A 15,216-nucleotide genomic window follows, 5' to 3' on the forward strand; every position below is an offset into this window, starting at 1 on the left:
TGCTTGTTTGTGCTGCTTAAAGTCTTCCTTGTTTACCCTTCTGAGTTCAGCTCTGCTTTAAAACCTCTTAGTTATATCCTATCTAGAACTTCTAGGAATTTGTAGTGGGAAAGGTGTCTCGCCCACCAGGTTTCCCAAAACAGAAGACTTCATTATCTTTCTGATTCAAATAAATTCAATTGAATTCATCTCAATTTATCAAACATTTATTAAAAATCTGGAATGTGCCAATTCATCACTAGATATAAGAGATCAAGAGCTGAATAAGACTTGGTCTCTGTCTTTGAGAAATGTTCAGTTGAGTGGGAAAGACAGGCGTATTTTAAATTATCACCCAAGTTGTTAAGTGAATGGCCCCTTTGCAGAATAAGCAGTGAAGAGGATGGATTGAGAGGACACACAGCAAGAGTCCAGAGGTCAGTGAAGTGGTTATTTGACAAAAATATTGGTGGTAGGGTGTGTACTGATGTTTCCACGTGGAATTTCCTGGCATTTCTAGAGAAATTTATATATTTTTCTAAATTATGAATTTTTTAAAAAATCAGCTGGAAAATATATAACAAGAAAGGGGATATAATTCTCCTGTGAGAATTAGCTTAATTAACATTAATGGCCCAAAGGAATCCACTGATAGCAAGTCAAATGTAAAACAGGAAGGAACGCTGAGCTGCAGAGGCAAATACTAAGGCTCGTGTTTTGGAAATTGGGGCAGATGCATGGAAGGAGAAGCAGCCAGGATCTAATCAGTCTTGCCTACAGCTACTGCCATGGTGTAAGTATATTTTCGTGTCCCTGTCTACTGCTAATAAGTCATTTTTGACGATAAAATAAATATAAGTTTGCACATATAGTGTACATTATACAAATCCTGAGAGTGGTTTGCCAAGAAATAACAAGTTTTGGAAACAAAATAAATCCCTACACGGGCCACTTTGGCATGCAAGCCTGTGAGTGTGCTATTAACCTTGTTAGAAGTTATGAATGTTACATTACTGGAGGATTACCCAATGTTTGTTGGCATTTTCTAGTATTTAAATATCCATTACATGCTATAGTTCTCTGCAGATATTTTGATTAAATAAATATAAAGAGAATAGATCTATGTTATTATATAATATTCTAGTAAGAAACCAGAAAATGAGCTAAACTCTGAATTAACAAAAGTAGCATCTACTGGAATAGCAAAAGGAATGCCAGTGCAAGTAGAAAAAATATTTGCATGAATAAAAATGGAAATGAAGTTATAGGAAGCAACGTGTTCCTTAATATCTGTCCCAAAAGAAAATCTAAAACTACTGAACAAAAAAAAATTCATGCTTATGTGCTTTATAATTTTATGTAAAGAATAAGTTTTTAAATATTAAAATATTTGGGGCATTATTTTTCCATTTTCGTTTTGTTTTGTTTTGGAGATGGGCTTTTCCTGTGCTGCCCATGATGAACTCTAACTCTTGGGTTCTAGCTGTCCTCTTGCCTCAGGCCCCTGAGCAGCTAGGAATCAGGTATGTACCTCCACACCAACTTACCTTCCTATTTTTTAGTGATCTTTATTAGCCATTTATATTATACTAATGTTCCTTTCTTCTTGTGTTTTCTTTAATCAACTATCTATAACAGAGGGCATTTTTTTCACTTATTATTACAATATACGGTTTTATAATAATAATAGGCAAGTATTTATTACTGTATCTTTTTCTTTCTTTACAGAAAACTTCTTGAATTTTTTGTATAATCCTATTGCAGAAAAACTGTTAATTGTTTATTATTATGGCCAATCATTGTGATTTTAAAACATATAAGTATCAGGAAAATACAAATAACTTGAGTTTGGGGATTTTGCATCTTGTTTCTGCATCACAAAAATTAGTATCTGGCAGGATACTAACTTCAAATCACTGCTCTCCAGTAAGACAGCCATAGAGGAAATGGAAAGGAAAGAAAAAATTAGAGAAGTCTTTAGAAGGTAGAATCATCGGAATTTAGTGCCTGATTAGATATGAGGAATAGGAGAGAAAGAGAAATCTAGAATAAGTTTTAAGTGTCTAGTTTTGTTGAGTTGCCTGGTGAAGGCTTAGGAAAGAGTTGGGTGGTGAGGGGCCTCAATAAGCTCCACCGAGACTGTTGGGACATACAAAGATCAAGGAGACTTAAACTGACTGGGATGCCCTTCAGTGTCTGGAACTTGCAAAGGCTTCTCTTCTGGAGGAGGCTTAAGACTCGTCAGCAAATAAAAGGGAGTTAGAATCATGGGCATGTCAGTATTTGTTTCCAACTATTTTGGACTTGTTTAATAGATCTGAAATATAAGAGAAGTGGTAGGTGTTTGGAAGCAATATGGGTAATTACTTTACAGCTTTCTTGGTCTTACCCATTACTTTAGTCATCTGGCAAACAAAGTGTGACAGCTGGTTATGGCTTTTAGCTTCTAGAAGTTTCATAGTTACAAATTCATAGACTCCAAAAAGTTAAGGAGAAATGGCATTGGTTTTACTTTAAATGGAAAACAAAATGGTAGTGATGGGGGAGAAATCCTTCTTTCTCCTTTAATTAAAACATCATTTACACACATAGAGGAAATGCTTATAAAAATAAGTTAAATCAACTAAGAAAATTTACAGTACAGATGAGATGAAGAGAACCCAGCAGAACCACTAGGTTACATTAATACAAAATGGTAGCTTATATGACATAATGACCTCATTTAATTATTTTTTAAGAATTGAACATCTGTGACCATGTTCTGAAGTATATCCTATAGAGCTTGTAGTTAAAATCAAAAATTCCTAAGTCAGACAAATGGAAGTTTGAATCCTAATTCCACTGCTTCTGAGCTATGTGACCTTAGGTGAGCTAGGTAATCCCTCTGAGCTTCAGTTTCCATATGTGTAGAATGAGTCATCCTTGACTTCTCCCATTCCAGTCATGCATTCAATGTTGCTTGTAGCTGCTGACTTCTCGCCATCCCCACTGCCAGAATGGGCATCCTATATACATTATGGACATCCAGGCTATGTACATGTCTTGTATGGACCATTAAGACAGCCTTTGATGGTCTCTCCACTTAGTCATGCTCTCTTGGAATTCATTCTTGATCCTTCAGCCAAAGGGATGTTTTGAAATCAAAAGACTGATCATGTCACTCAACATCTCTCCCTTGCCCTCAGAACTCACCACTACCACTTCACAATGGAATGTTCACTGAGACCTCCTCTGAGCCCACTCTGGCCTCTGGGCCTTTGTACAAACTGAAAACAGCCTTCATCTCCTCCATTCCATGTACTCTGACCTCCTGACCTCTTTTCCTCCTTCAAGTCTTATCTTGGAGATCACCTCAGGAAGCCTCTCTGTCCCCACCCCAGACCCTATTCCCTAATTCTGAGAAAGCTGCCTTTTGTAGGTGTTCCTATAACACAGTGTACTTCTTGCATCACAGCACACCTCACAATCAATTGGAACTGGCTATTTACTTGTCCATATCTCCAAGTAGACTTTGAGCACCTTAAGGGCAGTTACCATGTCTATTTTGTTCACATTGCCTCCCCCACCATTTATTATAGTACATGGAGATCAGAAGTGCTCAAAAATATTTGTTGCATATAGAAGAGAGATAAGTAAAGAAGGATGACTGAGAGGGAGGGAGGAAGGATGGGAAATGGGAGGAATGGTGGAATGGAATTGACCAAACTGTCCTATGTACACATATGAATATACCACAGTGAATTTCACCTTTATGTATATCTATAAAGCACTTTAAAAAACTATAAATAAAGAAAAAACATTACAGTAGATAAAAGGGAACAGGAGTAGGAAGAGGGGGATAAAAGAGGAAGTCCTAGGAACTGAATTGAAGCAAATTAAACTCCATGTTTGTATAATTATGTCAAAATGGACCCAATATTATATATAACTATAGTGCACTAATAAAAATTTTTATTGCATGAACAAATCAATGAATCAATTTTCTGCTTTCCTGTGTTTCCAACCCTGGTGTGATCTCTCATCAAGAGCTTGCTTTCTGTGTGCTATGTCTGCTTCATGCCAAGTGCTGTTCACATGGTATTGAATGGAGATCTCTGGTTGTTCCCACATTTGATAGCTTTGTGTCGATATTATAGATTCCACATTATTCCTATAGTCTGAGCATTTTCTATCTATGGCCCAAGACAAAGCAATATCTAAGACCAAATTATTATGCAGTATCATAATGGTATTATATATACATAAATAATAAAATTTAATATAAAGTAGTTTTATCTCTAAATATATATTTTATATTATATTCATGTAGTATTTTATATTATTCTTATTAATCTTTTCTCTTTAACATATTCTATATTATACTTATAAATAATACATTTATATGCAAATTATGTGTTCACATATGTGATATATAATAATCTGATAATTTATAATCAAAATTTTAATACATTTAAATGATTGCTTATAATTGATTGGTTTATACTTTTTTATTCTTCTGTTTGGTCAGCCTTTGGTTGTCCTACTTTTATAGTAGATGTAGCTCATTGGTAGTTTATTTTAACCTATGTTTTGCATGTTCTTTTTGTTTTACTTTGTATTAAATTTCTAATAATTACTTATTGTATCAGTCAGGGTTTTATCAGAAAAATAGAAGCCACTCTGTATCTTCCAAGTATGAAGAATTTTAAGACAGTAGAATAAGACCACCAGAGAAGCAAAGACTAGCCTGGAGCATGGAAGGAAAAGATTCTCAAGAGCTCACCTGGGAGACAGCAAAGCTTATGAACTCTAAGATGCTCCTGACACCTGTCTCAGCCTGAAGCACAATACAGGCAATTCTCAAAAAGTTCATCTGGAAGCTGCTTCGAACTCCTTATTTCTCTGGGCATCTGCCTATAACTGCCTCTGGAAAATACTGGTCTCACCTCTCTTCCCCCTTCCTGATGTGAGTATCTCTCATTGGATGGTCTCCCCTGGAACTTCACAGAGGAGAGGATTCTGCAAAAGCAGCCATTTGGTTTCTCTTCTTCAAAGCAGGGAGACAATAAAAGGGTTGGCAGAGATGTTCAATAACAAGAGAAATAGTTCAGCACCTATATCCTACAATCACTAAAACCAGTTACATTTGTGACATTGATGACATTGAATGTAACAGACACTTCATTCACTGGGCAGAAATGCCCTTCCTATAAAATCCCAGCAGCTAAATGATAATGCAAGTTCACTGTAGTCCATACAATAAGAGTTATGACTGCAGCTAAGCTGTTTGCATTACTTTTTTATGACTGTTAAGTAGGTAGATGAGTCATATCCTTGTGTCCTACACATAACCCATTAAAAGCAACAGGCCTCTACAGACCTGGGGAAAAAGCAGGACAGTCTTAAACTCTTAGATTTAATTCCTGGCAGAGGTGCTATAAGTCAAAATGATGTAAACTGAATCAGATTTTCCAGCAGAAACTAAGCCACTTTCATTACAAACAGCCTGAAGACTAACTTTTTATGGAGAATGACCACAAATGCCACAATTAATTAAATTCAAATTGTGTGTATATATATATATATATATATATATATATATATATATATATATATACATACATACACACACACACACATACATATATGTGTATGTGAACTTAATGTAAGCCTTAAAAAATGTATAGACAGCAAATAGAGTAATATGGAAGTCAACCGCTAGAGTATGATAATTAATTAAACTGTTAACACCTTTTAATAGTTTTGTTTTATTTACCACAATGAATGAAATTACATTTGTTCAGGGAATCTTGAAGTACATTCTGATAGGAATCTTTAAATAGATCTTTGAAGAAACTTAGAATATGTAATGTTATTTTGAGAAATAAATCCAAAGATGTATGCTTGTCAGTGTAAATCTGTTTAAAGCCAACATATGGATAATTCAACAAATGATAATGCAACAAATAACTCCATATTTGAATTGTTTTACCTTCTCAACTATGGTCATGTAAGAAGTAGTTACTTATTTACTTATATCCTCATCTTATGTGAGGCATGCATTTTTTAAAAAATATATATTTTCTTTTAAAATGCATAACTTTAATTTGCACTGAAATTTCCACTATTTATCCCCTGTTACATTGTTGCAGAGTGTCAAGATCTCTCAGTTCCTGGCCTGAATTACTAGCCAGAGTCAGTCACATACATTATTAGGTTGATCGTGAGTCCAGAAGTAAGCCTTTTTAATCTATAGTAGAAGGAATCCACTAATGGAGAAATGTACTGTCTGTTTAAAAAAAAAATGTAAATGAAAGAGTGAATAGTTAGAATACTTGTAAGTTAAAAAGCTGCATCTTGGGCTGGGGATGTGGCTCAAGCGGTAGCGCACTCGCCTGGCATGCATGTGGCCCGGGTTCGATCCTCAGCATCACATACAAACAAAGATGTTGTGTCCGCTGAAAACTAAAAAATAAATATTAAAATTCTCTCTCTCTCTCTCTCTCTCTCTCTCTCTCTCTCTCTCTCTCTCTCTCTCTCTCAAAAAAAAAGCTGCATCTTTATCCCATGAGCATGCTGGACCATAGAGATCTAAATTCATAGTCTTCAAAAGTTGTTGCCTTGGTCTCAGCATTTCCAGAATTTCCCCTTGTGAATTACCTTTAGAATTGGAATGATCCAGGTGATTAGTGTTCAGTTCACATTTTCACATTCAGCTTTCATTTGTCTACTGCATTTCTGTTCCTTTTCCTCCTCTCCCTTCTCCTCCTCCTCCTCCTTCTTCTCCTCCTGCTTCTCCTCTTTCTCTCCCCCTCCTCTCTTCCAATTGATCTGATGAAATTCAGATTTGCCTTCTACTCTGCTGCCTTCATATTGGAACCAACCAGGAAGTTCTCTTAGTGTGAAGGGTAAGTAACAAGGAGCAGAACTGGGGGAGCCCAAGAGTCTGCTGGGAAAGGGAAGGGAGGCTTAGGCCAACTCCACGTCCTGTGATGACAGACTACCGCACTGAGAAACACAGCACTCCTGTTCCCAAAGTCACCCGCTAGAAGTATTACCAAGTCTCTGATAACTTGGGATGAGCATGTAGAATAGTTAACCCTTCTTACTCTTAACATTCTATGGCTGAGATGTCTCTCATCTGCTTGATGAAGGGACATAGAAGGCATAATTTACTAAACCATTACAATGGAAATAGGTGCCAGGGGTTAATACAAATTTAGGTGGAGAAAGAAAATTTAACATATCCAATCTAAAGCCACTGACAAAGGGGAAGAGTTTAGGCTTGACTGAATGTGTTGTAGGAAGGTCTCATGGAAGAAGTAGGATTTCTAGAACATATGAATGATGTGAGGAGGAGGGTCAACTTATCAGTTTCTCAATGCAAGTGGACAAGCACTTTATGGCTCTGGGAAATGCTAGTACTTGTTATTGAGTTCCTCCCACCTGCCTTTGACTTCTTCCCCGCACCACCTCACCTCTCTCAAGTGACAGAGCTTCTCCCCTGTTGACATCTGGGATTCCCTCCAGCATGGAACCTTTCCTAACCAACTGGCAGGGAGAAAGGGATTCTTTCTGCTGAAAGCACTGGGACCTAAACCCAGAGCCAGGCTATTATACCAATATTTCATCCAATTCTCTTGAAAGCTGCCTAGGATTTGTTTCCTGTGATAGGTATTTAATTTAGATTATTGACAGAAGTTACAATTTTTGAATATTTCATCTGGTTTGGTTTTCAACTTTTGTATTTAACAGGTTGGCCTCAGGTTTAATCAAGGTTGATCATAGCTCAGTTCATCTTCCCAAGTTACAGTTGTCAAGATGATCTCTACAAGAAAAAGGAACACTCTTACATTGTGGTAGGACTGTAAATTAGTGTAACCACTATGGAAATAAGTATGGAGGCTTCTCAAAAGACTAGGCATGGAACCACCATATGACCTAGCTATAACACTTCTTGGCATTTATCCTGAAGAATTAAAGTCATCCTATAACAGTGATACATGCATACCTGTGTCTATAGCAGCACAATTCACAATAGCCAAACTACAAAACCAACCTAGGTGTCCATCAATGGATGAATAGATAAAGAAAATGTGGTATATACACAATGGAATTTTACTCAGCCATAAATAAAAATGAAATTATGTCATTTTCAGAAAAATGGATGAAACTTGAGACCATCATGTTAAGTGAAATAAGTCAAACTCAGATAGTTAAGGGTCATATATTTCATATGTGGAAGCTGGAGGAAAAAGGAAAACAAAGATAGGGGTTGTCTTCTAAAATCAAAGGAAGATCAGTAGAGGAAAGGAATCCAAGGAAGGAAGGTAGAGAGGAAGGGGGAACGTGCTGGGGAGTGATATTGATCAAATTATATTATTATATTGTATGCATGTATACATAGGAAACAACAGATCCCATCCATATGTACAACTATAATGCACCAATTTAAAAAAAGTGGGGGGAAAAAGAGTTGTTCTCCACAAAATTTCCTGCTATGATACTTGGCAAGTTTAAGACTGACCAAGGTCCAATGGAGACGGGTAGGGGAGCCACACTGCCCAGGACTGTGGTTCAGGCTGTCCTTACTGATTCCCTGCTTGAACTGTTCTCCTTCTGCTCTTCATTTTCCTCTTCCTAAGAGAGGAAGTGTACACCTGTATGTGTTGGATGGCAGGGGGTGGGAGTGGGAGTGGGAGTGGGGTGTCTTTCCACCTAGATTTAGCTGTGCCTCTGAGATCCTTCAGGAAGGGACGGAGGGACCAAATCACATTTCCTACCCTGGATGCTGAGATTCCTTGCTTGCAGATGGAAAAGAGGCCTAGGTGAAAGTTCCTAGGTCATAAGTGGAGAACAGGAAGCCAGAGAGGCACAAAAGAACACACTGCACTCTTGGATTATAATAAATAGATGGAAGAAATGAAATAACCTGAATAGGCCCCATTCCCCAATGGATAGCGAGTGCTGAAAAGAGACGTTACTCATCCAGGCTCATTTCTTTATTTTATAGGGAATTATAATCTAGAGAAAAGTAATAACTTGCTCTCATATATTACAGGAATTTCACACTTTAGATTCAATATTATCCTTTGTGCTTCAACTAGAAATAAAGTTAATCCTCAAACAATGGCATTCATTCCAAAATCCAAAACCAAGAAGAACTGGCAGGACCCATGTTACCTGCCCCACACCCATTTGTATCAACCCCACATCCAAAGTCTCAACAAATTAAGTAAGCAAATAAATAAAAGGTAAATTTCAGTAATAAATAAATAAATAAAAGGTATATATTTTAAATTCCCAGACTGATGAAGTCACGGAACACTCTAGAGGAAAGAAACTAGGCCAAAGAAAATTCTATAAAATACAACTGCTTGCTTGGCACCAAGGTGCACTCCTGTAGTCCCAACTGCTCAGGATGCTGAGGAAGGAGGATCAAAAGTTCAAGGCTAACCTGTGCAACTTAGTGAAACCCTGTCTCAAAATTTAAATACTTTTTAAAAGGTCTGGGGAAAGAGCTCAGTGGTAAAGCAACCCCCAGATGGGTCCCCAGTAATGGAAGAAAATAAAATACAACTCGAATAATTGACTTATTTAAGAAAAAAATAAATTCTGAATTTCATGTCTATAAAAGCCAGATAGGTATCTCATTGATGTAAATGAATATGATTTTTTCTTTCATTAATTGTGCTCATGTGTTTGTTCCATTTCTACTTAGCTGGTCACCTGGATCATGGAAGCCTACCTTTAAGACAAATTCCCCAGCTTCTCTGCTAATATTGGTGCTCCAAAGAGCCTCTTCTGTAGAAACCCTAGAGGCACCACTATAAGGGAAACATGTGGCTCACTCCAGGGTTCTAGGGGCTGCTCACTAGCAGGCAGTCTGGACAAAGATTGTAAAAACTCAGTCATCAGTGTCACCAAGGCCAGGCTGTGGAAATTGGAGTTGTCTCTCCCTCCTCATCCCATGAAACAGCATAGCTCTCCTGCTGATGAAGCCCCTCTGAAGCCAGGGACAGAGAGCAGGAGCTATGATGAAATTCCCCCGAGGGAACTCAAGAGTCTTGCCTGGGAGAAGACAGAGACTGACTTGACACTCCGTTTGACTCACCTCTTGGTATGTGCACAGAAGTACTTTCTCTCCGCCTTACTTTGTAGGAGGGCAGGCTGCCCACTGGAAATTCACTCTGGGGAGAGCTGCAAAGCTAACCCTTATCATTTATAAGCACTGTAGAACCTTGGCCATTCACTAGTGATTTACAATGTTTGATTTCTCCCTGGGACAGAGGAGTACACTGTAAATCAAGTCCGTCTTGGTTTGTCAACCCCATGTCAGTGTTTGCTGAGTCCTCAAGTCAAAGGCAAGTCGGAACAGTGTGGAGACTTTGGCAAAGGACTAGTTCCCCCCTCTCTAGCTTCCCATTTTGATGAAACAATTCTAGGGTGAGGTTGGACCTAGGAATTATTTCTCTGACTCATATTCCCTTTGCTCTTTTCACACACTCAGAATGCAACAACACCGAGTACCTCATAGCCCTGGGCAGAGAGAGGCCAGGGTTGGGGCAAAGCCCTACTGGGGCCCACTCCCAAGGCTGAGAAGACAAACAGGGAGGTGTCTCTCCCAAGCTGATTTCTTTCATCACCCCAAGCTATTTGGGGACACCATTGCCACATACTTCATGAAGAGGCCTCAAACTGGTTCTGTCTCTCAAAGGTGGGAACAGGCCTACTTAAGATCCACATACAAAGCTGACAGAGAGTTAAGCTAAGCAAAGATGGAAACAGTTGGTTTGTTATCTTCCCTGCTTGTTGGGAAGAGGAATAAGGGGAATACTGCATCTTCAGAGACTCGGGTTAACGTGAGAGACACCGACTCTAATCCAGAAAAGCAGCTGGACTGTTTGAAGACATCTCATTCCTTGCTTCATTTTTGATAATCTGATTCAGCAGACATTTACTCTTGTTGGCATTGAGGTTGCAAAGAAGGGAAGACATAGGACCCACCTTCAAAAAACATAGAACTTAAGAGGCAAATAAACAAACAAATTTGATATAATTCATGAGTGCTAAAGAGAGTCAGATGTAGAGAGCTGTTTTTCCTTTTCCAGAATACAGGTGGTAAAACACACACACACACACACACACACACACACACACGCGCTCCAGAGCATCTGTAACATTAGGTTTCTCCTTTCATGACTGGGAGCTCGGGAATCTTTCAGGTGGAGCAAGAAGCTCAACCAGCAGTGTTTGCACAAAGGCTACCTGAGCTCTGCCACTCTCTAGAGGTGCTCTCCTAAAATTTCACAATCCCTAGTTCACTCAATCTGAAACCCAAAAGTTACTATACAGAAGCCTGTAAGAGACACAGCACATGGTCTCTGTGCAGGAGCAGGTGTGTGTTTATGCTCTCTGGAGAACAGAGGGTATCAGTTAACAGCTTAGGATTCCAAAGTTCTCTTCCCAGCACTTTGGCTGCTTGACTTGAACAAAATTCTGTCCTTCTATGTCCTGAGAATTCCTTGAATAAAATGTTGAAAATATGGTTTAAGGAGAGTGTGAATTTGGAGAGTAGTAAGGTGATGATGCCAGGTGGCATTGATTCACTAATTTATTCATTTCTTGCATCTGATTTCCCAATTCAATTTGGATGTTGCTACCTATAGTTTGGATCTGGAATGTCACCCAAAGTCCTATATGTTAAAAACTTGATCCCCAGTTCATGGTATTGGGATGTGACAGAACCTTTAAGAGGTAGAGCCCTAAAATGAACTAAACAGACACTTTTCAAAAGAAGAAATACAAATGGCTAACAAATACATGAAAAATTGTCAACATCATTAGTAATTAGAGAAATGCAAATTAAAAGATTTTATCTCACTCCAGTTAGAATGCAGCCATCAAAAATACAATAATACATGCTGGATAGGATGTGGAAAAAAAATGTAACACTTTTATACTGTGATGGAACTGTAAATTAGTATAGCCACTATGGATATCAGTATGGAGATTCTTCAAAACACTAGGCATGGAACCACCATATGACCCAGATATACCATTTCTCAGTATTTACCCTAAAAATTAAAGTCATCATACTACAGTGATACAAGCATATCCATGTTTGTTTACCTTTATTTAATTTATATATAGTGTGTGTGCGTGTGCATGAGCGTGATTGTGCGCTGTCAAGGATCAAATCCAGTGCTTCACACATGCTAGGCAAGCACTCTACCACTGGTCTACAACTCCCAGGTCATATACCCATGTTTGTAGCAGCACAATTAACAATAGCCAGGTGTCCATCAATATGGATGAATGAATAAAGAAAATGTGGTACACATACACAATGAAGTTTATTCAGCCATAAAGAGGAATGAAATTATGTCATTTGCAGGAAAATGGACAGAACTAGAGACCATCATGTTAAATGAAATAAATCAAACTCAGAAGGTTAAAGGCATATGCTTTTCTTTCATATGTGGAAGCTAGAGAGGAAAGGGGATTTATAAAAAAAAAAAAAAAGGCATGGGAATGGATTTGAAAATTAAAGGGAGGTTAGTAGAGGAAAAGGAACCAGGGGGAAGGAAGACAAGAAGGAAAGGAGAAATACTAGGGAATGATATTAGCCAAATTACATTGTTATATTATGTGCATGTATGAATAAGTAACAATAAATCCCACCATTATATGTAAGTCTAATGCACCAATTTCAAAATGCAGCAAAAAGAACCAGGAATTAAAAAAAGAAAAAAGGCAGAACCTAGTTTGAGGTCTTAGGTCACTGAGGGAAGGACGCCGAGGGGACTATGGGACTCTTCCTTTTCTGTGTCCTAGCCACGAAGTAAGCAGATTGCTTTACCACAAGTTTCCCTGACACGATGTGCTGCCTCACCATGGTCCCAAAGCAATGAAGCCAATTGATCAGGGACAGGAACCTCTGAAACTGTGAGCCAAAATAAACACTTTCTAAGTTGATTACCTCAGGTAGCTGTTATAGTCACAGAAATATGATGACTGCCATAGACATCTATTGTTGCTGGAAGTCATGCATGTACAGGTACCTGATCTCAAGAAGTTTGCACTCAGTGTGAAAGACATGAATTAATCAATTAACAAAAATGCTTAAAAAGGAATGACATTAAATGCTGTAGTAAAAATATATCAGGGTTTTAATTTTTAGTTCTGCATGCAAGGAGTTTGAAAGTTGCCACTTCATCCTAGCAATAAGTAAAACATTGGAAACTGAAAAATCAACAACTCTTCTTAATCTGTAAAAATAATGAAATCACAGGGCAAACTGCTGTCCATGGAATTGGAGAGAAGGACAAGAGAGATAGAGAGAATCACAACTTATCAGAGTAGAAACCTCTATTAGAAACCAGCACCCGAAAATCTAAACTGTAACTGATGAATTGCCATAGCTCAGTCTGATAAGTGTGAGAGTTAATAATTCCTGGGGACCCAGTCATGGGGAGGGGGCAAGGTTTTGTAAGTTTTATCTTCAGGACCTCAATTTGTTTCTTACAGTAAATGCTGGAGAAAAATTCCCTTATTCTTCCTACAAAGAAGGGGAAAAGTGACCATTTTGCAATATGCCAAAGCACTGTGTTCTGTTTTTTTCATTAACTGATCATTTATTAATTCATTCAGCAAATTTTTTTATTATTTTACTTAGGTATATATGACAGCAGAATGCATTTTGATTCATTGGACACAATTGTAGAACAACTTTACATTTCTATGGTTGTGCACGATGTAGCGTTACACTATATGTGCAGTCATACATATACCTGGGGTAATGATGTCTATCTCATTCCACCATCTTTCATACCCCCATGCTCCCTCCCCACCCCTCCCATCCCTTTGCCCCATCAAATTTCCTCCATTTTTCCCATGTCCTCCCCATTATGGATCAGCATCCATTTATCAGAACATTCAATCTTTGGTTTTGGGGGATTGGCTTGCTTGACTTAGCACAATATTCTCCAAATCCATCCATTTACTTCCAAATTTTATAATTTATTCTCTTTTATCACTGAGTAATATTCCATTGTGTATATATACCACAGTTTCTTTATCCATTCATCTGTTGAAGGGCATCTAGGTTGGTTCCACAGTTTAGCTATTGTGAATTAAGCTGCTATAAACACTGAAGTGGCTGCATTACTATAGTATGCTGACTTTAAGTCCTTTGGATAAAGATTAAGAAGAGAGAGCCTACATTTTGGGAGCAAATTTTTGCCACATGCACGTCAGAGCACTAATCTCCAGTATATATAAATAACTCAAAAAACTTAACACCAAAAAAATAATAATAACCTAATCAATAAATGAGCTAAGGAGCTGAACAGACACTTCTCAGAAGAAAATATATATTTGATCAACAAATATATGAAAAAACGTTTAACATCTCTAGTAATTAGAGAAATGCAAATCAAAACTAAGATTTCATCTCACTCCCATCAGAATGGTAGTTTTCAAAAATACAGATAATCAGTGTTGGCAAGGATGTGGGGGAAAAGGCACACTCATTCATTGCTGGTGAGACTGCAAATTGGTGCAACCATTCTGGAAATTAGTATGGAGATTCCTTAGAAAACCTAGAATGGAACCACCATTCCAAGCTATGCAGCTACCCACTCTGTTCTTCTTAACAAGGTCTGTCTTCAGGAGAAACTAGTTAACCAGTGCCTAAGCTACAGATTACAAAGCCTAACTGACCAGGGTGAAGGGTAAAGGAGGTGTGAGGAGGGAAATATACAACCCCAGCACACTCTAGCCACCTATCACTCAAAAGGTAAGGGTAGAGCACTGAGAAACAGGTGTGAAGTTCACAACTCAGGAGTACAGGCTTTACAAAAGACTGCGACCTAATCATAGGTCTGAAGAATGCTGCTTCTCCCCGACACCTTACCATCCCATTACAAAAGGCTTATTTATAGTCATTTCTTTTACTCAGTATATCATGCCTTGCTAACAGGGGAAAAAAACCCAAGACATACAGGAAGGCAAAACAAACAAACAAAAAATAACAAACATAGTTTGAAGAGACAGAGTTAATATTGGAATAAGACATGGCAAGAATAAACAAAGATGTTGGAATTATCAGATTTGGAATGATCAGATCTGGAATTTTGAATAACTCTAATTACTTAAAAAAAAAAAAAGGTGTGTGTGGGGGGGATCCAATGAGGAAAGTAAACCAGCAAACACAAGTGGCAATATCAGCAGAGAAATGGAAATATTAAGAAAGAA

The sequence above is a fragment of the Marmota flaviventris genome, chromosome 9 (genome assembly GCF_047511675.1).
Source record: "Marmota flaviventris isolate mMarFla1 chromosome 9, mMarFla1.hap1, whole genome shotgun sequence".
Taxonomy (NCBI): Eukaryota; Metazoa; Chordata; class Mammalia; order Rodentia; family Sciuridae; genus Marmota; species Marmota flaviventris.